Genomic DNA, 26,496 nt, shown 5'->3' with positions numbered 1-26,496 from the left:
TTAAGTCAAACAATAATCTCCCCTTTACATCAAAATTCAAAGTTATTCAATTTCCCAATAAACAGTCAAATCAGAAAAATACAAATTACTTTAGTTTCTCTATCTTCCCTCTATCCCCAAACTTCCACAGTGCATCCTGACCCTCACAATACAATTTAATAATCAATATATACCACCCTTTAATGTGTCACTTTTTTTTAAATATCTAAACTATCCTCTAATTATAAATAAATAAGAGTACATGTCTTTAGAAACACTTTACTCATCTCTCAATATAATGCAGACCATGTATCTCTTCTTCATTCATAGAAAAACCAATAATATTCATCAATAAATACTAAATATACTAAATTTACAAAATACAAGCTCTAAATCAGTCATAATACTGCGGGGAATGTTTCCAAAAATATAGACAATACCTATAAAAAGTTACTACATTTCCACAAAATAAGACAATCCTCTCCCCAATCCCAAAAGACCACTTTCCTATTCGTCGGGTAACAGGTTTAGAAATAATCTCACACAAAATCCTTCAATTCTGCTTTTATTAGTTGCAGTCAGAAGAAACACCCTTCTTTTAGTTCTAAAAGCTTCTTAAAAAATAATAATAATAATAATAATAAATAATATACAGTTACCAAATATACCACCACTCCAATGTATCACCTCGACAAGTACTCTTTCGACTCATCAAAAGTAATACAAAAAGAGTCACAAATTTAATAAATATAATATCCAGTTAGTAAAATACAAACAGAAATGTTATCAAAAATCAGTTAAATAATACATAAACCATAGAAAATTAGTTTTTTCAATTTTAAATTTCATCTTTTATCAAAAATAACACTTTTCATAATCATAAAATCGAAAATACACTCATTTCCTATCTAGGAACGAAAAGTTTCTTTGCACTTTTACTAAATTCATATGTTTCTCTCAAAAATTCATTAAGAAACTAGTACCCTGCAATGTACTTTCAAATCTTTCCATTTATTTATCCCTTAACCCCTTTTACAATTCAAAAGAATCCACCATTTCTACTTACACGAGCCATGAGCAATGCTAAAGAACCACACAATATCACAAACTGTACTGCTCGAGTACCAATTACACATCTACTCGACTCTCAAATTTAGAGGAAAAAGTACAATTCACTTTTCGTTCCTCACAAAATACTCTTCTTCTCAAATCCCTCGACCTATCACTACTTCTTACTTTTATCACTTACCTACCATTGGTCCTTCCATTTCTCCCTTTTCCTTTCTCAGTTGCTCTATGCATTTCATCTGTTTTCTCACAAAATTAATTAAGGAGCTTCAAACCTCCAATGCTTTCTTGAAGACATTGTCCCCTCGACTTCTCTTGTGGCACCCATCACAAAATGCAAGTGTTCCGAGTACTTCATCCTTCGAAATCTGAAACAATGACAATTCATTGCACCTAGTCCCATGAGACACCACATAATAATCTTTCGAATCCATCCCTCCTCAGTCATAATACCTACTTTCATAGCTCGGAATGTGCAAATTCTCAAACTATGCAAATCTAAAATACAAATAATCCTCAAATATTTCCAAAAGAACCATTACTTGTTCCACAAATACCTTCATCCCCACACCCTGACAAAGTAAGATGGGGTTATGTCCGAGGTGATGGAGCCATGGCTCGTATAACCTCAGTTCATCTTCGAGAATGTTATGTGGAATCCTTCGACCGATTCCAATTTACACCAGTGGGTTACTTCTTGTCCCCAGTTTTCAAAAATTACTTCCGAGACAATCGACACACGTAATCAAAGCCCCAAGGAACGAATTGGGACAGTGTGCAATTATCACCCCACACAAGTTCTCGACAATGTCTTCAAAAGTATCAAAGTTCTGGTAAACTTCAACTTTCAAATGAGTGGACCGCGTTTTCCACAATTATTATCAATGTTTTAAACAATTACACTTCTTTTCTTAAAAAATTGCCTAAATTTTCAATCGAAATCTTCAAACTTAAAAATAGTAATAAATAAATTAATATAACCTCACTCTACTCTGTCATTCCAAATCGCATGATCGAATTGCGACTTACTTCTCATCTTCTATTTCTCTCGTGTAAATTACCACGGCTGACTGCTAATGCTAACCTAAAATTCGTCAATCGAAACCCGCCAAGAATTATACACCTACAGTAAATGTACAGTGTTGGGGAAATAACTTTGCTACTTTTCTACTTCCTATTTTAATCGTGGTTAGTTCCGGTTAGCCGTTCTAATTTTCTAATTCTAAATAATAATTCCTCAATTTACAAACGTTTCTCTTTCCTGTTCAAAAGAACTCTTCGTTCCAAATAATGTTCTCGATCGTCGGTTAAATTTGACAAAGTTATTTCCCTATACCCTGTACAATTCAAGTAGAACCTACGTCCTAATAGTCTATTTCACACAAGACTAAAGCACTAATAAATTTCTAAAATAACACAAGTTATATCTCACCCACACAGTACGTGAACTACACAAAGAATCTACTACTATAGGAAACGCAGTATAAAATACTAATCAATCATAAAATGTAGTACAAATTTGGAAAAGTAAACGAGCAAACGAGCAATTCCCTACCTCTCTTTTTCTTAACTTTCCCAGTTCTAATAAATCCTTTAGAACCGTAAAAGTACCTACTAGTAGTGCCAGTTTAATGTTACCCCAATAATTTGCACACGTGGCCCACTTGTGTGCAAATTATGTGAGGCATCCTAAAAAGGCCCCTTCATTCTACATAAATATCCTACTTATACATAATTAACCCTAAAAATATTATCGTATATACACAATATCTTAATTTAAAAACAATTAAGACCATTTCTTTAAAAATCGTTCAAATTCATCTTCCTTTCAATGCTTTCTTAAGAAAACCTTATTCGCTATATCGTTTAAATTCATCCTATCACTTTGCCCACTATATTCAAACCCTCCTCAAAATAAACCGATCGTGTTTTCCACCTTTTTTCTTATCTCTTCTCTTCTCCAATGAATACTGCACCGCAGTGCTCCAATCTCTACTTCTCACTTGACTTGTCCACTGCTGGAAATGCTTTTTTCTTCCAAGTCTTTTTCCAGTTTTTCTCATCTTTCAAAATAAATCTTATCTCCTTTCACCAGTTCCGGCCCTTCCTAAGCCTCTTTCAAATTCTCCCCTTCGCTAAATCTCCCAAGTTCGTCGTCCCTAGTTCCCGTTATATCCCTTCTAACACCTCACAATTTCGGTGAATAAATTTCGTTCACCATTTTGTCCAAGGATCCCCAAGTATTGCTTAAAAACAAACTTTTTTCCAAATATCCTCCGGGAAAAATTCCTCAAATGGCTTTTCTACGCCCTAAAGTTCCTCTACAATTTTAGGAACCTCCTAGTTGACACATATCTAATGACTACATACTAACACTAATTAAATATAATAATGCAACTTCCCTTATTCTATCCCTCCAAACGTGTTTCTCACAAGTTACCTAATACCCTTATAAATATCACTAATTTTAATTTACATGTTCCTTCTAAAAGCTCTAATTACTTCCCTCTGAAATACATGTACTTTCTTACTCTTATCCTTAAAATTCACAAGAAATAATCTTTACTTTCTTATTAACTATAAATACATAAATGACCTACTGGCAAATTCTACTTTTCTAATATACATTCCTTCCCACTTTTCTTACATATGCTCAAGTTATCCTTCCATATAATAAATAATGTCCTATTCTTATGTTTAAATCCCTCCTCTTCTTTCGCACCCACCATTTACTTCTAATTCCTATCTTTTCCAATTTCTCTCCAGTTTTGCATTCTATGTGCATGTTTCTGTTACATTTTTCCACCTACATCTCCTCCCTCAAAAGAAAAATTGCCTAAAAAGTCCTTTCCTATGTCCCTACCTACTTAAACTTACTATGAACACCCCTAATATCTTAACAGAATTACTTCACCTAGCATATGCATCGACAATTTCAAATACATAATTCCTGTACCTTCACAAAAATCATCAGTACCTTTACACTATGCTTTCCTATCTTATATAAATATTCAAATCTTCTAAACAATTACAAATCATGTACCTAGTTTTTCCTATAAAAAATAATACATCCAATTTACTTTCTATTCTAAAGTACTACATCTTTATCCCTAACACTTAAATAATAATCACAATGTAATTCACAATTCCTACAATATCTACTAATTTAAAAATAATATACTTTTCCTATGTTTATATAAATAAAATCTAATCCTCAATTATTTCTAATAATACTTATAATGGTGAATCTTTCACCTTACACTTCCAAATATCAATCAAACACCCTATCTACTTTGCTAAGTTACAAGTTCCAAATAAAATCACCCTTTACAGTAATATGGTGCCCCAATTAAATACTCTACTTTCTCAAATTACAATTCCACAAGTCCATCCACAATCCATAAGTTATGGTACAATTTTTCACACATTTCCTTTTAAATTAATCAAATATCTTTCTGATACATCACTAGACACTAGAAAATTCTTAATTAACTTTCAAAATTAAACTCACAAATTACTTATTAACTACAAGCAAATTCCTATTCTTCTTAACATAAGAAAGCAATCTCGTAATGTTCCACTTACTTGCAATCCTCCAAATCTCAAAATCTCCTTCCTTGTGAAAAAATACTTTGGCCCTTATCTTTTTCCCTTTCCTGGGCCCCAGTCAGCTTCTTCGATCATTTTCACTTTTGCTGTTCTCGTAATTTCCTACTTCTCTCTTGCCAAAGTTCCATGTATCCATCTGGTGAGCTTCCTCTTTCCTTCCCTTATAAATCTTATTCTTTTTGCTAAGAGGAAATAAATAAACCACTGTCCTTCGATAAAACTACAAAGTACTACCTTGCTATCTTTTTGCCCTTAACTTAAGTTCTTTTGAATCCGACTACTCCGGTGAAAAATCTATCTTTCCTATCCTTGAATGTGAGCAATAATCCAACTTTCGATACCAGTTTTTGGTAAAGTTCCTTGTCTATATCTCTGGCCCCTCCGTCATTGGTGATCTGTCGAGGAAATCCACTATGATCTTAATGGTTCCATCATTTTATGTCAAAACTGTGGGGCAACCCACCTTCTTTCTTCCTAATTTGTAGGTTAAATGTTCGATCCTTCCTGCTGGGTTTTCTGTTGAAGAACCTCACTACTAATCTGGTGCTCGTAAACCTAACCTAAAAGGTATTTGCTCCAGACCCTTTCTTTCTGTGTTCTGTTTTTCCGTGAGCCCCTCCGTTTGCTTCCTGTAAATGTTTGCTTTTAGGTCTTTAATTTACCTCTTTCTTTGTAATATTTCCCCATCCACGTTTCCATTTCGAATTCCACTGTTCCAGTAAATATTATCCAAAATTCCGGTATTTCTTTACTTTTTCTTACGCTGTAAATTTGTGGATCCCAATCTTCTCATCTCGAATCCCGTAGATCATCGATTCTTTTATTTTTTAATAAATTAACGTCCAAAATTTTCAATCTTTATTTACTTTTTCGGAATACTCGTGACGATCCGAGAGGTTATCCCCTTCTCGTCTTTTACCGTTTTAACTTCCTTTCCGAACCCTTAAAAGATGGAGCCACGCGAAAAACCCACCGCTTCCAAAGAAACAAGTGTATAGACATTCGCGCTTTTGCCGATTCCCACCGTCTTCATCTACTCGGGATTCGAGACCAGTTAACGGCAACGACGCATGTCGCCGCCATCTTATCGGAAAGTGCCGGGAACTAAGGCATCTTTCATGCTGGCCCCATGAAAGATTCCCGCGTTCCCCCGCTTTCTAGGGGATGGCTCCGATGTGTTCTCGACGGTGTCGTTCTGCCGAATCCGAAAAACGAGGGTGAAGACCCCCAAAGAGGGGTCGGTCCAAAGTGGCCGACTCCTCGCCAGGTTACCTGGAGGCCAATCGCCTCCACGTAACTTTGCGTCGCGTCTGTCACTTTGCCGGGCCCTCTTTGGGCCCGGTGTCGTACAGTGTTGCCGGCTTGTGCAAGAAATCCTAAAATTTTAAGAAATTCTAACCCGGATCAAAATCCCCAGTTTCCTCTGCCCACAGTTCCCAATTCCCCCCTTTTCTCTCAAAGTAAAAAATCATGTTTTTCAAACCTTCCCCAAATTCCCTGTTCCGGGAATTCATTTATCATCATATCTCAAATAGACAAAACCACCCCAGAGGTGTTTCGGGCAGTAAATGTGTTAAAAAACCACTAATAAATCGATCACGTATCAATTATTACCGTTCCTTCATCGGTATCCTTTACTACACGTGTTTCTGTTTCGAAATTTTCATAATAATTGTCAAAAGATCTATTTAAATCGAGTAAATACAAATATTCATGACCCAATAGTAACAATTGATACATCTTCGGTTTATTAGGTGTTTTTTAACACGTTTACTGCCCGAAACACATCGGGGATGGTTTTTCCTATTTAAAATAGAATGATAAATAATTTCCCTGAGCAATTAATTTGTTAAATGTGCTATTTAACCGTGAAATTCAAAGATCAAATGAAAATTAAATCGTTCATTTTCGTTTTGGGAGAAAAGGGAGGAACTGGCAACGTCGCAAAAAAAACCGCGAATCCTCATCTAGGTTAGAATTCCTTCAATTTTAGAACTTGCAATAATAAAAACACATCCATGCAATACTAAGCTAAATACTGTGGCCCACTTTTTTGTAACAAAACTTTAAGCGTACTTAGGTAATTTTAATTTATGAACGTTATGAAAATAACCTCATTGTTCTAAAATTTTACACACTCGATATCTTCAAAACCAAACGTTTACGAGCCTATGTTGGTTTGAAATGTTCTTCCAAGTAATTATTCTATGTACTCTTAAAGTCCTGCTACAAAAAAGCAAAAAAACAAATCGAGGTAAAAGCTGTATCATAAATCACAAAAACCTTAAGCAAACTTACCTGCAAAAATTATAACTGCATGCAAGCAAATTCGAGTGAAAGCTTCGATAAATATCAAACTTTAAAAACAATTCACTTTATTCTTATTCCACAAATAATAAAGGCCCTTTGGAATAATTAACATCTTAATAAACAATTTTTCTTTGATACCTTTAATAAGGAAACATCTTTTTCCCAAAACATTTAGTAACGAAGCTTCTTTACTGTTTAGACATCATTTTTCCCAAAAACCTTTCTTAACGAAACTTCTTTACTGTTTAAACATTAATTTTCCTAAAACATTTAGTAACGAAGCTTCTTTACGGTTTAAATATCATTTCTCCCCAAAACTTTTAATAAAAAGACAAAAAATTCTTTAAAAAATTAGGTATCACTTCACCTATTTAAAATCTTAGTGGTTGTTCCCACCCCTGCTAAAAAGTACTTGCAATTTAATACAAAATCCCAAAACAAACTCCCCCTTGAAAATAAAATCCACTTATTTTTGTATATTTACACTTTTCCTATAACCCCAGAAATATCAGAGGTGGTTCGTTTTCATATTAACACCCTGTTAGAATACTCTTTCCAATTCTTTTCAATATTATTTTCTTCAACTGCTTAACCCTCAAATCTGACACAATAAGAATTTTAAATTCCTACCTTTTTCTGTCGCCTTCCGGAATACTTCCATTGGTAGGCACCTTGCACTTTCCCAGATCACACCATCTTTATCGCTGCATTCGAGGTAGACGCACACACACACACAATTTCACATCCTTTGGCTGCAGTTCTTGTCCTGGAAGGAAAAGAGAGGCTACTATAGCACATACTTTCCTCGAAGAATTTAATATTCAATATCCTTAAACACGAGAACTTTGAAATCTTTACATTTCATCTTGGCAAATCACACTACATGACCTCAGAATACGAGTACCGTTTGACTCAAAACAATTAGATCTTTATCAAAAAGCTGCTTTACTTGTTAGACAAATTCCTTCATCCACAGCTCGAATAACCTTAGTTTGTCTTCGAGAATGTAGTCATTCCTTTGATAAGTTCCAGTACCGAGCATATTTACCCACCTCGGCCCCCACGCCTGACGCCCCTGGGTGGGTTGCTTCTTGTTCCCAGTTTTATAAAATAACACTTTTACACCGTAAGCACACCTAATCAAAGTCTCAAAGGACGAATTTGAGCAGTGTGCAGTTATCACCCCACCGGTTCTCCGCGATGTCTTCGAAAGTATCGGAGTTCTGGTAAATTTGTACGTTCAAGTGAATGGACGACATTTTCTACAATTATTGTTCATTTGTCGAACGATTAGACTAATTTTGTTAAAAATTAGTCATACGCCTTAACGTCTTCGAAATACAAAGTAAATATGGCGACGTAACCTCTCTCCGCTCTGTCAAAAAGTTCTTTTTGACAGAAAATGGTCGAGCTACGCGATGCGTTCCTCGCGACCTACTTTTCGTCTTCCGTTTCTCTCGTGCAAACTTCGAACGTCAATTTTCGGTGCAGATGTCGGTTCTGATGGTTCCCTCGGTACGATAACTTCCGAAAATGCGCGGGAATCATCCCGTCCTCTTTCTTTTCGTTACTTCCTCGTCTCCTTGCTTATAAAAGCAATGTTGCAATTTAATATTAATTTCGTCGTCCTTCACAAGTAACTAACGATGACACCCACTTATCCTAATTGTACGGAGTGTTAGGGAAATAACTTTCCTACTTTCATTTCTCTTATTCTAAAGAAGTATCCAAATGAAACAAACTAAAAGACACATTGCCAATTCTTCAAATGTGTCTCTCTTTTTCCAAAGAAATCAAAATAGTTACGTTTACGAATCTTCTTCCTTTTTTCTATTCCGAAGTTATTTCCCCGACACGATGTATAATTAAAATAAAATGACAAATAATGATCTCTCTAACGAAAGACCAAAGCACTCGTGAAAAAATTCTTCCATTTAAAAATAATGTGTAAAACGCACAAATATAAAATACTTTTCCGTGTTTCTTCAAAAGCATAGAAACACAAACTAGCAAACTCGCCACCTGTTTTTGTCTCTACCGTCTCAACTTTACCAGTTCTAATAAATCCTTTAAAACCGTGAAAGTACCTGTTAGTGCCAGTTTAATGTTACCCCAATAATTTGCACACTTGGCCCACTTGTGTGCAAATTATGTGGAGCATCCTATTATCTCTTTTACCTTAGTTTACAATTACAAAAGTTAAAAACTAATAAATATCCTACTTATCCCTAAATAGTATTCTAATTTAGAAATAATTAAGACCATTTCTTTAAAAATCCTTAAAATCTCTAATGTTCTATAATCCATCTTCCTTTTAATGTCTTCTTAAGAAGACCTCTTTCCCCTTATCGTTCAAATTCATCCTATCACTTTCCCCACTCTCCTCGAAATAAACCAATCTTGTTAATTGTCTTTTCTCTTATACAATGACTACTGCAATCTCTACTTCTCGCTTCACTTGCCTAATGCTTTTTCCTCCAAGTCTTTTCCACTTCTCTTCTTTCAGAAAAAATCTTATCTCCACTGACCATTTCCCTTCCTTCCTGAACTTCTTACAAATTTTTAAAAGCACCGAATCCCTAAATCCTCTAAATTAATCATCCCAAGTTCCAGTTAGACCCCTTTTAGGACTCCACAATCTCGGTTTTTTCCCATAGTTAATTTTGCTGACTCCACAATTTCAATCAATAAATCCTGTTCACCATTTTGTCCAAGAATCCCCAAGTTATCCTGAAAAAACAGTGTTTTTCCAAAGATCTTCCAGGAAAAATTCCCCAAATGGCTATTCTAAATCCTACAAATTTCTTCTCAAATTTGAAAAAACTCCTAATTGACAACGACTGCTTACTAATACTAATAAAATATAATAAAGTAATAACTTCCCTTATTCTATCATTTCAAATATGTTTTCCGTAAATTATCTAATACCCTTATTAATATCACTAATTTTAATGTACGTTTTCATTTGTTCCTTCTAAAGCTCCTCTTATTTACCTCTCAAATATACATAAGTTCTTCCTCACCTCTACTGTTAAAATTCAAAAGTAACAATCTTTACTTTCTTATGAACTATAAATACATAAATGACCTACTGGCAAATTCTACTTTTCTAATATACATTCTTTCTCATTCATTCCCATTTTTCTTACAAATGCTCGTATTATCCTTCCATATAATAAATAAAGTCCTATTCTTATGTTTAAATCCCTACTCTTCTTTCGCATCCACCCTTCACACCTAATTGCTATCCTATCCAGTTTCTTTGAAGTTTTACGTTCTGTATGCATGTTTCTCGTACATTTTTCCACTCCCTCAAAAGAAAAATACCCTAAGAAATCCAGTACTATATCCCTACCTTTACTTACTATGAATACCTAATATTTTAATACAATTACTTCACTTAGCATATACATCTACAATTTCAAATTTACAATTCGAGTTTATACACATAATTTCTATATGCTCACAAAAATTATTAGTACCTTACCACTATCATTTCCTATCTTATATAAATATTCAAATCATCTAAAAAATTAAATATCAACACTTACAAAAATGTACCTAGTTTTTTCCTATAAAAAATAATATATCCAGTTTACTTTCTATCCTTAACACTTAAATAATAATCATAATGTAATTCACAATTCCTACAATATTTACTAATTCAAAAATAATATACTTTCACTATGTGTATACAAATAAATTCTAATTTTCAATTTATAATAACACCTGTTATCTCACCTTTTAAACAAATTATGTCAAATAATACTTATAATGGTGAATTTTCCAAATATCCATGAAGCACCCTACCTACTTTACTGACATACAAATTCAAAATAAAATTACCCTTTACGGTAGTACGGTGCTCCAACTAAAAACTCTATTTTCTCAAATATTCAATTCCAAAATAATCCATAACTTATGGTACACTTTTTCACACAATTCCTTTTAAATTAATCAAATTTCCTTCTGATGCATCAAAATAACTGGGAAATTCCTATTCCTCTTAAGACAAAAAGCGGTCTCTTAATAATCCACTTACTTGCAATCCTCCAATTTCGGTATCTCCTTCCTTGTGAAAAAATATTTTGGCTGCCTTTCTTTTTCTCCTTACTCGGCCCCAGTCAGCTTTTTCCATCATTTTCACTTTTGCTGTTCTTGTAATTTCCAATTTTTGTCTTTCAAATTTCCATGTATCCAAGTAACCACCCTCTTTCCTTCCCTTATAAATCATATCCTTTATGCTAAGAAGAAATAAATAAAACACTATTCTTCGATAAAGCTACAATGTACTACCTTGGTATCTTTTTGCTCTTAACCTATATTCTTTTCGGTCCTCCACTCAAAAATGTGTCTTTCCTATCGATGAATATGGGCAATAATCCAACTTTTCGTATAAATTTTGGATAAAGTTAAGTGTGTCTACCTCTGGACCCTTGGTCATTGTTGATCTGTCGAGGAAATCCACTATGATCTTAATGGTGTATCTTATTTATATCAAATCTGTGGAGCAACCCACCTTCTTTCTTTCTAATATCTAGGTTAAACTTTCCATCTATCCTCTTAGGTTTTCCTTTGAGGACCCTCACTACTAATCTCCTGCTCGTAAACCTAACCAAAAAGGTACTTGTTCCAGACCATTTCTTTCTGTGTTCTGTTTTTTAATAACTCCCTCTGTTTGCTTTCTGGAAATGTATGCTTTTAAGTCCTTGATTTACCTTTTTGTTGTAATATTTTCCCATCCACGGTACCATTTCCAATTCCGTTGTTAGAGTAAATATTATCCAAAAATCCAGTATTTCTTTACTTTTTCTCACTCTGGAAATTTCTGGATCCCAATCTTCTGATCTTGAATCCCGCAGATAATCAATTTTCTTATTATTTAATAATTAACGTCCAAAATTTTACATCTTTATTTACTTTTTCGGAATACTCGTGACGATCTGAGAGGTTATCCCATTCTCATCTTTTACCGTTTTAACTACCTTTCCGAACCCTTAAAAGATGGCGCCACGCGAAAAACCCACCGCTTCCAAAGAAACAAGCGTATAGACATTCGCGATTTTCACGACCCCCTTCGTCTTCTTCTACTCGGGATTCGAGACCAGTTAACGGCAGCGGCGCATGTCGCCGCCATCTTTTCGGAGAGCGCCGGGAACAAAGGCCTTATTCATGCTGGCCCCATGAATAATTCCCGCGTTCCCCCGTTCTCTAAGGGGATGACTCCGATATGTCGACGTTGTCGTTCTGCCGAATCCGAAAAACGAGGTTGAAGACCCCCAAAGAGGGGTCGGCCAAACTGGCCGACTCCTCGCCAAGTTACCTGGAGGCCAATCGCCTCCACGTAACTTTGCGTCGCGTCCGTCACTTTGTCCGGGCCCTCTTTGGGCCCGGTGCCGTACAGTGTTGCCGGCTTGTGCAAGAAATCCTAAAAATTTAAGAAATTCTAACCCGGATCAAAATCCCCAGTTTCCCCTGCAAAAATTTCCCAATTCCCCCTTTTCTCTCAAAATCATTTTCACACCTTTCCCAAACCGGGAATTCACTCATCATCATATCTCAATTAGACAAAATCACCCCCCAGTTGTTTCGGGCAGTCATGTCAATGTGTTAAAAAACCACTAATAAATCAATCATGTATCAATTATTACCATTCCTTCCTCGGTATCCTTTACTACACGTGTTTTTGTTTCCAAATTTTCATAATAATTATTAAAACAACCATTTAAATCGAATAAATGCAAATACTCATGACCTAATAGTAATAATTGATACATCTTCGGTTTCTTAGGTGTTTTTTAACACGTTTACTGCCCGAAACACCTCGGGGATGGTTTTTCCTATTTAAAATAGGATGATAATTAATTTCCCTGAGCAATCAATTTGTTAAATGTGTTATTTAACCGTCAAATTCAAAGATAAAATGAAAATTAAATAATCCATTTTCGTTTTCGGAGAAAAGGGAGGAACTGGCAACGTTGCAAAAAAAACCGCGAATCTTCATCTAGGTTAGAATTCCTTCAATTTTAGAACTTGCAATAATAAAACACACCATGAAATACTAAATACACTGGCCCACCTTTTTGTAACAAAACGTTAATAGTACATAGGTCATTTTAATTTAAGAACGTTATGAAAATAACCTCATTGTTCTAAAATTTTCCACACCCGATATCTTCAAAACAAAACGTTTAGGAGCCTATGTTGGTTTGAAATGTTCTTCCAAGTAATTATTCTATGTACTCTTAAAGTCTTACTACAAAAAAGCAAAAGAACAAATTGAGGTAAAAGCTGTTTCATAAATCACAAAAACCTTAAGCAAACTTACCTGCAAAAATTATAACTGCATGCAAGCAAATTCAAGTAAAAGCTTCGATAAATATCAAAGTTTAAAAACAATTCACTTTATTCTTATTCGACAAATAATAAAGACCCTTTGGAATAATTAACCTCTTAATAAACAATTTTTCTTTGATACCTTTAATAAGGAAACATCCTTTTTCCCAAAACATTTAGTAACGAAACTTCTTTACGGCTTAAACTTCAATTTTCCCAAAACCTTTCCAGAAAACCAAAAAAATTTTAAAAAAACCTTTCAAATAAGGTATCACTCAATCTTGCTACCTATTTACAATTTCCAATTTTATTCTTACTGGTTCTTTCCCTTCGTACTAGAAAGTACTTGCAATTTAATAAAAAAAACTCCAAAAGAATGTCCCCCTTCAAAATAAAATCCCCTTATTTTTGTATATTTACACTTTTTCTATAATCCCAGAAATATCAAATGTGATTCGTTCTCAAATTAACTCACTGTTTTAATACTCTTTCGATTCGTTTTGAATATAAATTGTTTCTTTGATAACAATTATATTCTTCCTTTGCATAGTAACACCCTCAAATCTAGCACCGTAAAAATTTTAAATTCCTACCTTTTTCTGTCGCCGTCAGCGATACTTCCACCAGCAAACAGCTTCCACTTTCGGAGATGGCACAATCATTTCACTGCATTTGGGATAAACACAGACACACACTCACACAATTTCACATCCTTTGGCTGCAGTTCTTGTCCTGAAAAAAAAGAGAGGCAGCTATAGTACATACGTTTCCCCGAAGAATATAATATTCGATATCCTTAGTTAAACACCAGAACGTTGGAATCTTTGCAACTCACATTAAATAACCTCATAGTACAAGTACCGGTTGACTCAAAACAATCAGATCCTTATCAAAAGGCTGCTTTACATTTTAGACAAATTAAGACACGGTTATGTTCAACTTAATATAACCACAGCTCTTATAACCTTAGTTTACCTTCGAGAAGTCAATCGATCGTTTAATAAGTTCGTGCACTAAGCATATCTACCCACCTTGGCCCCCGCACATCACACCTCTGCGTTGCTTCTTGTTGCCAGTTTTATAATACTTTTACACCGTAAATACACGTAATCAAAGTTTCAAACGACGAATTTGGACAGTGTGCAGTTATCACCCCACGAATTCTCGACCGTGTCTTCCAAAGTATCAAAGTTCTGGTAAATTTGTACGTTCAAGTGAATGGACGACATTTTCGACAATTATTGTTCATTTTTTAAACAATTCGACCTCTTTTCTTAAAAAATAGCTTAAATGTTTAATCGAAATCTTCAAAGTTAAAAGTAGTAATAAATAAAGCATTATAACCTCACTCTGCCCTGTCGTTCAAATTCGTACGATCCCGCTGCGACCTACTTTTCATCTTCTATTTCTCTCGTGTAAAATTCCACAGCTGACTCTACTAATGATTCAACTTCGAATGGCCATTTTAAATGACTCAGTTTAATAGTTCCCTTCTTTACGACGACGTCCAAAAATTAAATCTCCTCAAATATCACGGTAATTTCCCTATTTGCTTTACTTTCTCATTAAATACAAAAGCAACGTTACGTTTCTAGCTTCGTCAATTCCAACTCGCCGGGGATTACACGCACCCGCCGTAAATATAATATACAGTGTTAGGGAAATAACTTTGCTACCTTCGTACTTCCCATTCTAATCCTGGTTAGTTCGGGTTAGCCATTCTAATTTTCTAATTCTAAATAATAATTCGTCAATTTACAAACGTTTCTCTTTCCTGTTCAAAAGAACTCTCCGTTCCAAATAATGTTCTCGATCGTCGGTTAAATTTGACAAAGTTATTTCCCTATACCCTGTACAATTAAAATAGAACCTACGTCCTAACAGTCTATTTCACACAAGACTAAAGCACTAATAAAATTCTGAAATAATACAAATTATATCTCACCAGCACAGTATGTAAACTACATAAAGAATCTACTACTGTAGGAAACAAAGTATAAAATATTAATCAATCATAAAATGTAGTAAAAATACGAAAAAGCAGACTAGCAAATTCCCAGTTCTAATAAATCCTTTAGAACCGTGATAGTACCTGTTGGTGCCAGTTTAATGTTATCCCAATAATTTGCACACTTGGCCCACTTGTGTGCAAATTATGTGGAGCATCCTATTATCTCTTTTACCTTAGTTTACAATTACAAAAGTTAAAACTAATAAATATCCTACTTATACGTAAACAACACTATAAAAAATTATCATACATAATGTTAATTTAGAAACAATTAAAATAATTTCTTTAAAAATCTTTCAAATCTATGACGTTCTATAATCCATCTTCCTTTTAATATTTTCTTAAGAAAACCTCATTTGCCATATCGTCCAAATTCATCCCTTTATTTTACACACGATTCCACTTGTTCAAACCCTTCTCAAAATAAACCAATCTTGTTTTCCACCTTCTCTCTTATATCTTCTCCAATGAATACTGTACCCCCGTGCAATCTCTACTTCTCACTTGACTTGTCCAATGCTTTTTCTTCCAAGTCTTTTTTCAGCCCTTCCTGAGCTGCTTAGAAATTTCCAAAAACACCAAATCGCTAAACCTTCCAAATTCGTCGTCCCTAATTCCACTTAGACCTCACAATTTCGGTTTTTTCCTGTAATTACTTTTCCTAACTTCACGGTTCCAGTGAATATATCTCGTTCACCATTTTGTCCCAGAATCCCCAAGTTATCCTTAAAAACCAGTGTTTTTTCAAAGATCTTCCGAGAAAAATCTCCCCAATGGCTTTTCTAAGCCCTAAAGTTCCTCTACAATTTTAGGAAGCTCCTAGTTGACAATGACTACATACTAACACTAATAAAATATAATTAAAAAAATAATATAACTTCCCTTATTCTATCGTTCTAAACAAGTTTTCCATAAGTTACCTAATACCTTTATTAATATCGTTAATTTTAATATGCATGCTCATTTGTTCCTTCTGAAATAAATGTTCTTTCTTAGTCTTATCCTCGAAATCTAGGAGGAATAATCTTTGCTGTTAACAAATAATCTACTAACAAATTTCTCCATTCTTTTATGCAGCTATTTGCATTCCCTCCCGTTCTTCTTACATGTTTTTATATTATCCCTCCATATAACAAATAAAGTCCTATTTTTGTGTTTAAATCTCTCATCTTCTTTCGCATCCACCGTTTACTCCTAATTGCTATCCTACCCAGTGTTTCTTTAAAGTTTTACATTCTATATGCATGTTTCTCGTACATTTTTCCACCTACCTCCCCTCCGTATCTTTTACCTCCCTCAAAAGAAAAATACCCTGAGAAATCCTGTACTATATCCCTACTTTTACTTACTATGAATACCTAACATCTTAACAAAATTACTTCACATAGCATATACATCTACAATTTCAAATTTATAATTCTATTTTATACACGTAATTCCTGTATCTTGACAAAAATTGCTAATACCTTTGCACCATATTTTCTTATCTTATATAAATATTAAAATCGTCTAAAAAATTAAATATCAATAGCTACAGAAATGTATCTATTTTGTCTCCTTAAAAAACTAAACACATAGTCTATTTTCTATCTTAAATTACTACATCCTCCTTACCTATAACACTTAAATAATAATCACAATTTAATTTCCTACAATATCTACTAATGTAACAATATATTTTCACCATTTCTACATAAATCAATTTTAATCTTCAATGTGTAATACCTTCTGTTGTCTCTTACCTTTTAAATAAATTATTTCCAATAAGACAAATAATACTTATAATGGTGAATTTTCCAAATATCCATAAAACACCCTACCTACTATACTCACATACAAATTCAAAATAAAATTACCCTTTCCGGTAGTACGGTGCTCCAATTAAATACTCTATTTTCTCAAATATTCAATTCCAAAATAATCCATAAGTTATGATACAATTTTTCACACAATTCCTTTTAAATTAATCAAATGTCCTTCTGATGCATCAAAATAACTAAGAAATTCCTATTCCTCTTAAGACAAAAAGCGGTCTCCTAATAATCCACTTACTTGCAATCCTCCAAATCTCGATATCTCCTTCCTTGTGAAAAAATACTTTGGCTGCCTTTCTTTTTCCCTTTACTCGGCCCCAGTCAGCTTATTCGATCATTTTCACTTTTGCTGTTCTTGTAATTTCCTATTTTTGTCTTTCAAATTTCCATGTATCCAAGTAACCACCCTCTTTCCTTCCCTTATAAATCATATCCTTTTCGCTAAGAAGAAATAAATAAAGCACTATTCTTCGATAAAGCTACAAAGTACTACCTTGGTATCTTTTTGCTCTTAACCTAGATTCTTTTCGGTCCTCCACTCAAAAATGTTTCTTTCCTATCCATGAATATGGGCAATAATACAACTTTCCGTATAAATTTTGGATAAAGTTAAGTGTGTCTACCTCTGGCTCCTTCGTCATTGTTGATCTGTCGAGGAAATCCACTATAATCTTAATGGTGTATCTTATTTATATCAAATCTGTGGAGCAACCCACCTTCTTTCTTTCTAATATCTAGGTTAAACTTTCCATCTATCCTCTTAGGTTTTCCTTTGAGGACCCTCACTACTAATCTCCTGCTCGTAAACCTAACCAAAAAGTTACTTGTTCCAGACCATTTCTTTCTGTGCTCTGTTTCTTAATAACTCCCTCTGTTTGCTTTCTGGAAATGTATGCTTTTAAGTCCTTAATTTACCTTTTTGTTGTAATATTTTCCCATCCACGGTACCATTTCCAATTCCGTTGTTAGAGTAAATATTATCCAAAAATCCAGTATTTCTTTACTTTTTCTCACTCTGGAAATTTCTGGATCCCAATCTTCTGATCTTGAATCCCGCAGATAATCAATTTTCTTATTATTTAATAATTAACGTCCAAAATTTTACATCTTTATTTACTTTTTCGGAATACTCGTGACGATCTGAGAGGTTATCCCATTCTCGTCTTTTACCGTTTTAACTACCTTTCCGAACCCTTAAAAGATGGCGCCACGCGAAAAACCCACCGCTTCCAAAGAAACAAGCGTATAGACATTCGCGATTTTCACGACCCCCTTCGTCTTCTTCTACTCGGGATTCGAGACCAGTTAACGGCAGCGGCGCATGTCGCCGCCATCTTTTCGGAGAACGCCGGGAACAAAGGCCTTATTCATGCTGGCCCCATGAATAATTCCCGCGTTCCCCCGTTCTCTAAGGGGATGACTCCGATATGTCGACGTTGTCGTTCTGCCGAATCCGAAAAACGAGGTTGAAGACCCCCAAAGAGGGGTCGGCCAAACTGGCCGACTCCTCGCCAGGTTACCTGGAGGCCAATCGCCTCCACGTAACTTTGCGTCGCGTCCGTCACTTTGTCCGGGCCCTCTTTGGGCCCGGTGCCGTACAGTGTTGCCGGCTTGTGCAAGAAATCCTAAAATTTTAAGAAATTCTAACCCGGATCAAAATCCCCAGTTTCCCCCTGCCAACAATTCCCAATTCCCCCTTTTCTCTCAAAATCATTTCACACCTTCCCCAAACCGGGAATTCATTCATCATCATTAGACAAAATCACCCCCGAGTTGTTTCGGGCAGTAAATGTGTTAAAAAACCACTAATAAATCAATCATGTATCAATTATTACCATTCCTTCCTCGGTATCCTTTACTACACGTGTTTTTGTTTCCAAATTTTCATAATAATTATTAAAACAACCATTTAAATCGAGTAAATGCAAATACTCATGACCCAATAGTAATAATTGATACACAATCGGTTTATTAGGTGTTTTTTAACACATTTACTGCCCGAAACACCTCGGGGATGGTTTTTCCTATTTAAAATATGATGATAAATAATTTCCCTCAGCAATGAATTTGTTAAATGTGCTATTTAACCGTGAAATTCAAAGATCAAATGAAAATTAAATCATTCATTTTCCTTTTGGGAGAAAAGGGAGGAACTGGCAACGTTGCAAAAAAAACCGCGAATCTTCATCTAGGTTAGAATTCCTTCAATTTTAGGACTTGCAATAATAAAACACACCATGAAATACTAAATACACTGGCCCACTTTTTTGTAACAAAACTGTAATAGTACATAGGTCATTTTAATTTAAGAACGTTATGAAAATAACCTCATTGTTCTAAAATTTTCCACACCCGATATCTTCAAAACCAAACGTTTACGAGCCTATGTTGGTTTGAAATGTTCTTCCAAGTAATTATTCTATGTACTCTTAAAGTCCTGTTACAAAAAAGCAAAAGAACAAATCAAGGTAAAAGCTGTATGATAAATCACAAAAACCTTAAGCAAACTTACCTGCAAAAATTACAACTACTTGCAAACAAATTCAAGTAAAAGCTTCCATAAATATCAAAGTTTAAAAACAATTCACTTTATTCTTATTCAACAAATAATAAAGGCCCTTTGGAATAATTAACATCTTAATAAACAATTTTTCTTGAATACCTTTAATAAGGAAACATCATTTTTCCCAAAACATTTAGTAACGAAGTTTCTTTACGGTTTAAACATCATTTTTCCCAAAACCTTTCAATAAAACGAAAAAAAATATATAAAAAAATTAGATATCACTCAACCTATTTAAAATCTTAGTGATTGTTCCCATCCCTACAAGAAAGTATTTGCAATTTAATACCAAACCCCAAAAGAAAGTCCCCCTTGGAAATAAAATCCTCTTATTTTTGTATATTAACACCTTTTCTATAATCCCAGAAATATCAAGTGGTTCGTTTCCAAATTAATACACTGTTGTAATACTCGTTCAATTCTTTTCGATATAAATTACTTCTTTGATAACAATTATTTTCTTTCGTTGCATAGTAACTCCTTCAAATCTAACACCATAAAAATTTTAAATTCCTACCTTTTTCTGTCGCCATCAGCAATACTTCCACCAGCAAACAGTTTCCACTTTCTGAGATGACACAATCATTTCACTGCATTCCGAGTGGACACACACACGCACACACAATTTCACATCCTTTTGCTGCGGTTCTTGTCCTGAAAAGAAAAGAGAGGCAACTATAGTACATGCGTTTTACACGAAGAATATAATATTCAATAGCATTAGTTAAACACAAGAATATTGGGATCTCACCAATCTTGCAACTCAACACTAGACAACCTCAAATTACAAGTACAAGTTGAATCATAACAGTATGATCTTTATCAAAAAGCTGCTTTAAGGCGGTACCCAAAATAAGTTTTCCTTGCGTTAGAAAAAAGTCAAATTTATCTAATCTGCGAATACTACAATAGTTATTGAAAGTTGACAATTACTAAAAACTCCTTTGACAATGAGTTTCTTCTCTTTCTTACCTCTTAATTTCTAATTCCACGGATATTCTATGGATCGACTAAGATGACACCACTTTTATTGTTGTGCTTTTCAATTTTAAATTCCACATTTTCTTTTCAAACGCACGCTTTTAAGTTAATTTGTTAATTTCCACATTTCGATATAAATAAACAAACGAAAAACTCTTACAGTACAATTATAAAAAAATGTCATTATTGTCATGCACGATGTGCAGAAAATTACCACAAACAAGAAATCTACAAGTTTACACGAAGAAGAAATCTGCAAAAACACACCAAAAAGAAATCTGCAAAACCACAAAAAGAAGAAACTTGCAACACAGACTCCCAGATGGCGCCACACATAAAAATCTCTTCTCTCGCATCCACCATTTAATCCTAATTGGTCCTGCTATGAATACCCATTGTTTAAACACGATTATTTCACATAACGTATGCATCAAGCAATTCCAAATTTACAATTCTATTTTATACACATAACTCCTGTATCGTGATAAAAATCATTATTACCTTAACATCACTATGTGTTCTTATCTTATATACATATTAAAATCATCTAAAAAATTAAATATGAATACTTACCGAATCTCCTTAAAAATAATATATAGTTTATTTTCTATCTTAAATTACTACATATTCCTGATCCATAACACTCAAATAATAATTAAGACAAAACGTTAATATTTCATACGTAAATTTATTTTAAGAAAGTTATGAAAAATAATTAAAATTTCTTCTAAAATTTTCCACACCCGATATCTTTAAAACAAAAGGTTTATGAACCTATATTGATATGAAACGTTCTTAAAAGTAATTATTCTATTCACTTTTAAAGTCTTACTACAAAAAAGTAAAAAAATAAATTAAACGTGACATCTATATAATAATTCACACCAAGCCTTAAGTGAACTTACCTGGAAAAATTATAACTACATGTAAAGAATTCAAGTAAAAGCTTCTATAAATATCAAACTTTAAAAATAATTCACTTTATTCTTATTTAACAATTATCATTTTTCCCAAAAAACCTTTCAAATTAGGTATCACTCAACTTTGCTACTCATTTAAAATTCCCAATTTAAATCTTAGAGGTTTTTTCCACACCTGCTAAAAAGTACTTCCAATTTAATTTAAAAAATCCAAAAAAACATCCCTCTTGAAAATAAAATCTATTTATTTTTGTATATTAACACATTTTCTATCATCCCAGAAATATCAAAAGTGGTTCTTTTCAAATTAACTCACTGTTGTAATATTCATTCAATTAATTTTGAATATAAATTATTTCTTTGATAAGGATTATTTTCATCAATTGCATGGTGACTCTCATTCACATCTAACACTATAAAAATTTTAAATTCCTACCTTTTTCTGTCGCTGTCAGGAATACTTCCACCACCAGGCAACTTGCACTTTCCTAGATATGGTACAATCTTTTTCGCTGCATTCAAAGTAGAACTACAATTTCACATCTTTTAGCTGCAATTCTTGTGCTGAAAGGAAGAGACAGACAGCTATAGTACCTACGTTTCCACAATGAATCTAATATTCAATATCATTAATTAAACACAAAAGTATTGGAATCTCACCAATCTTGCAACTCACACTAGATAACTTTCAATTACAAGTACAAGGTGAGTCAAAACAATATGATCGTTATCAAAAAGCTGCTTTAAGACGCTACCATAAATAAGTTTTCATTGCGTTAGAAAAAAGACAAATTTATTTAATCTGTGAGTACTAGAATAGTTATTAAAAGTGAACAATTACTGTACACTCCTTCGACAATGGGTTTCTTTTCTTTTTTACCTCCTAGTTCCTAATTCTACAGATGTTCTGTCGATCGACTGAGATGACACCACTTTTGTATTTTGCTTTTCAATTTTAAATTCCACATTTTCATTTAACGCACGCTTTTAAGTTAATTTCTACATTTCACTTAATATAAATAAAAAAACTCTCAGGATACAATTACTGAAAAATGTCATTATTGTCATGCACGATGTACAGAAAATTACCACAAACAAGAAATCTACAAGCACACACGAAGAAGAAATCTGCAAAGAGACACCAAAAAGAATTCTGGAAAATCGCACAAAGAAGAAACTTGCAACGCAGACTCCCAGATGGCGCCACACATAAAAATCTCTTCTCTCGCATCCACCATTTCATCCTAATTGGTTCTGCTATGAATACCCATTGTCTTAACGCAATTATTTCACATAACATATGCATTAAGCAATTCCAAATTTACAATTCTATTTTATACGCATAACTCCTGTATCGTGATAAAAATCATTAGTACCTTTGCACTATGTGTTCTTATATTATATACATATTAAAATCATCTAAAAAATTAAATATGAATACCTACCGAATCTCCTTAAAAATAATATATAGTCTATTTTCTATCTTAAATTACTACATATTCCTGATCCATAACACTCAAATAATAATTACGATAAAACGTTAATATTTCATAGGTAAATTTATTTTAAGAAAGTATGAAAAATAATTAAAATTTCTTCTAAAGTTTTCCACACCCGATATCTTTAAAACAAAACGTTTATGAACCTATATTGGTATGAAACGTTCTTAAAAGTAATTATTCTATTCATTTTTAAAGTCTTACTACAAAAAAGTAAAAAAACAAATTAAATGTGACATCTATATAATAATTCACAACAAGCCTTAAGTGAACTTACCTGGAAAAATTATAACTACATGTAAAGAAATTCAAGTAAAAGCTTCTATAAATATCAAACTTTAAAAACAATTCGCTTTATTCTTATTTAACAATTATCATTTTTCCCAAAAAACCTTTCAAATTAGGTATCACTCAACCTTGCTACCCATTTAAAATTTAAATGGTTGTTCCCACCACTGCTAGAAAGTACTTGCAATTTAATACAAAACCCCAAAAGAAAGTCCCCCTTGAAAATAAAATCCTCTTATTTTTGTATATTAACACGTTTTCTATAATCCCAGAAATATCAAAAGTGGTTCGTTTCCAAATTAATACACTGTTGTAATACTCGTTCAATTCATTTTCGATATAAATTACTTCTTTGATAACAATTATTTTCTTTCGTTGCATAGTAACTCTCATTCAAATCTAGCACTATAAAAATTTTAAATTCCTACCTTTTTCTGTCCCGTCAGCAATACTTCTACTAGCAGAGAGCTCCCACTTTTCAAGATGACACAATCTTTGTCGTGGAATTCAGGGTGGACACACACACAATTTCATATCCTTTGGCTGCAGTTCTTGTCCTAAAAAGAAAATACAGGCGGCTATAGTACATACATTTCCACGAACAATGTAATATTCAATATCGTTAATTAAACACAAGAACATTGGAATCTAACCAATCTTGCAACTCACTCTAGATAACCTCGAACTATAAGTACAAGTTGAGTCAAAATAATATAATCTTTATGAAAAAACTTTTTTATAAAGGTACCAAAAATAAGTTTTCATTACGTTAGAAAAAAAGAGAAATTTATTTAATCTATAAATTATACAATAGGTATTGAAAGTGGAGAATTACTAAAAACTCCTTTGACAATAAGTTTTGTTTCTTACCTCCTAATTTCTAATTCTACAGATATTCTGTCGATCGACTGAGATGACACCACTTTTGTATTTTGCTTTTCAATTTTAAATTCCACATTTTCATTTAACGCACGCTTTTAAGTTAATTTCTACATTTCATTTAATATAAATAAAAAAACAAAAAACTCTCAGGATACAATTACTGAAAAATGTCTTTATTGTCATGCACGATGTACAGAAAATTACCACAAACAAGAAATCTACAAGTACACACGAAGAAGAAATCTGCAAAGAGACACCAAAAAGAATTCTGTAAAATCGCACAAAGAAGAAACTTGCAACGCAGACTCCCAGATGGCGCCACACATAAAAATCTCTTCTCTCGCATCCACCATTTCATCCTAATTGGTTCTGCTATGAATACCCATTGTCTTAACGCAATTATTTCACATAACATATGCATTAAGCAATTCCAAATTTACAATTCTATTTTATACACATAACTCCTGTATCGTGATAAAAATCATTAGTACCTTTGCACTATGTGTTCTTATCTTATATACATATTAAAATCATCTAAAAAATTAAATATGAATACCTACCGAATCTCCTTAAAAATAATATATAGTTAATTTTCTATCTTAAATTACTACATATTCCTGATCCATAACACTTAAATAATAATTACGACAAAACGTTGATAGTTCATAGGTAAATTTATGTTAAGAAAGTTAAGAAAAATAATTAAAATTTTCCACACCCGATATCTTTAAAACAAAAGGTTTATGAACCTATATTGATATGAAACGTTCTTAAAAGTAATTATTCTATTCACTTTTAAAGTCTTACTACAAAAAATTAAAAAAATAAATTAAACGTGACATCTATATAATAATTCACAACAAGCCTTAAGTGAACTTACCTGGAAAAATTATAACTACATGTAAAGAATTCAAGTAAAAGCTTCTATAAATATCAAACTTTAAAAACAATTCACTTTATTCTTGTTTAACAATTATCATTTTTCCCAAAAAACCTTTCAAATTAGGTATCACTCAACCTTGCTACTCATTTAAAATTCCCAATTTAAATCTTAGTGGTTTTTTCCACCCCTGCTAAAAAGTACTTTCAATTTAATTAAAAAAACCCAAAAAAACATCCCCCTTGAAAATAAAATCCATTTATTTTTGTATATTACCACATTTTCTATAATCCCAGAAATATCAAAAGTGGTTCATTTTCAAATTAACTCACTGTTGTAATATTCATACAATTTTGAATATAAATTGTTTCTTTGATAACAATTATTTTCATCCATTGCATAGTAACTCTCATTCACATCTAACACTATAAAAATTTTAAATTCCTACCTTTTTCTGTCGCTGTCAGGAATACTTCCACTAGCAGGCAACTTGCACTTTCCTAGATATGGTACAATCTTTTTCGCTGCATTCATGGTGGAACCACAATTTCATATCTTTGGCTGCAGTTCTTGTCCTGAAACGAAGAGACAGGCAGCTATAGTACATACCTTTCCACAAAGAATGTAATATTTGATATCATTAATTATACACATGAGTATTGGAATCTCACCAATCTTACAACTCAGGCTAGATAATTTCAAATTAAAAGTTTGAGATGAGTCAAAACATTAAAAATAATGTGATCGTTTATGAAAATCTGCTTTACCAAAAATAAGTTTTGATTGCATTAAAAAAGAGAAATTTACTACTAGTTTATATGGTCTGTAAATATTAGAGTAGGCATTAGAAATGGAGAATTATTGAAAACTCCTTCGACAATGGGTTTCTTTTCTTTCTTACTGTAGGATATCGGCTTTAGAAAATAACACGATTATATAGTTTTATATGATCTATTATCTGCTAAGACCACTCGAAAGCAAGCCCAAGAGACATTACTATACCATTTTCTATCATCCCTATATGTAAACCATACCCCACTAAGGGGATATTAAACCTGTCAACATCACCTTAAATCTCATAAATAGTGTCTATCCTCCATTTTAAACCTAAATATAATAAATCTAAAGCTTCATCTTAGTTATAATATTGATTGAGTTTTTGTCGACTTTAATAGCTTTAGTGTCCATAACTCAACACTTACCTTCTAGTTCTTAATTCTATAGATGTTTTATCGATCTACTAAGATGACGACCTTCTTGTTTTTCCTTCTCAATTTTAAATAACATAATATAATAAAATAAACGTAAAATTTTAAATTAATTTCTACACTTCTATTAATGTAAATAAACAAACGA

General features: G+C 33.1%; 3 long non-coding RNA genes across 6 annotated transcripts; all 3 read right to left on the bottom strand.

Annotated features, from left to right (window-relative positions):
• Positions 1-373: 373 nt before the first annotated feature.
• Positions 374-26,496, bottom strand: LOC136413158 (uncharacterized). 4 transcript variants are annotated; one of them, XR_010752452.1, is made up of 8 exons: positions 26,343-26,496; positions 25,589-25,715; positions 23,807-23,935; positions 22,028-22,155; positions 20,208-20,344; positions 13,896-14,034; positions 7,597-7,732; positions 374-1,415 (listed from the first exon to the last, which is right to left on the bottom strand). It is a non-coding gene; the product is annotated as an uncharacterized lncRNA (long non-coding RNA). The 4 variants fall into 4 exon arrangements; XR_010752453.1 differs by lacking the exons at positions 25,589-25,715; positions 26,343-26,496 and adding an exon at positions 24,249-24,383; XR_010752454.1 differs by lacking the exons at positions 23,807-23,935; positions 25,589-25,715; positions 26,343-26,496 and adding an exon at positions 22,472-22,612.
• On the bottom strand, positions 3,197-5,529 carry LOC136413159 (uncharacterized). The gene is made up of 3 exons (XR_010752456.1): positions 5,120-5,529; positions 4,891-5,051; positions 3,197-4,838 (listed from the first exon to the last, which is right to left on the bottom strand). It is a non-coding gene; the product is annotated as an uncharacterized lncRNA (long non-coding RNA).
• On the bottom strand, positions 11,302-11,964 carry LOC136413207 (uncharacterized). Its single transcript, XR_010752460.1, has 3 exons — positions 11,718-11,964; positions 11,486-11,651; positions 11,302-11,417 (listed from the first exon to the last, which is right to left on the bottom strand). It is a non-coding gene; the product is annotated as an uncharacterized lncRNA (long non-coding RNA).

This window comes from Euwallacea similis, chromosome 13, assembly GCF_039881205.1.
Source record: "Euwallacea similis isolate ESF13 chromosome 13, ESF131.1, whole genome shotgun sequence".
Lineage (NCBI taxonomy): Eukaryota > Metazoa > Arthropoda > Insecta > Coleoptera > Curculionidae > Euwallacea > Euwallacea similis.
Note: the sequence above shows the minus strand (reverse complement) of the source record. Positions and strands in the feature narration are given on the sequence as shown.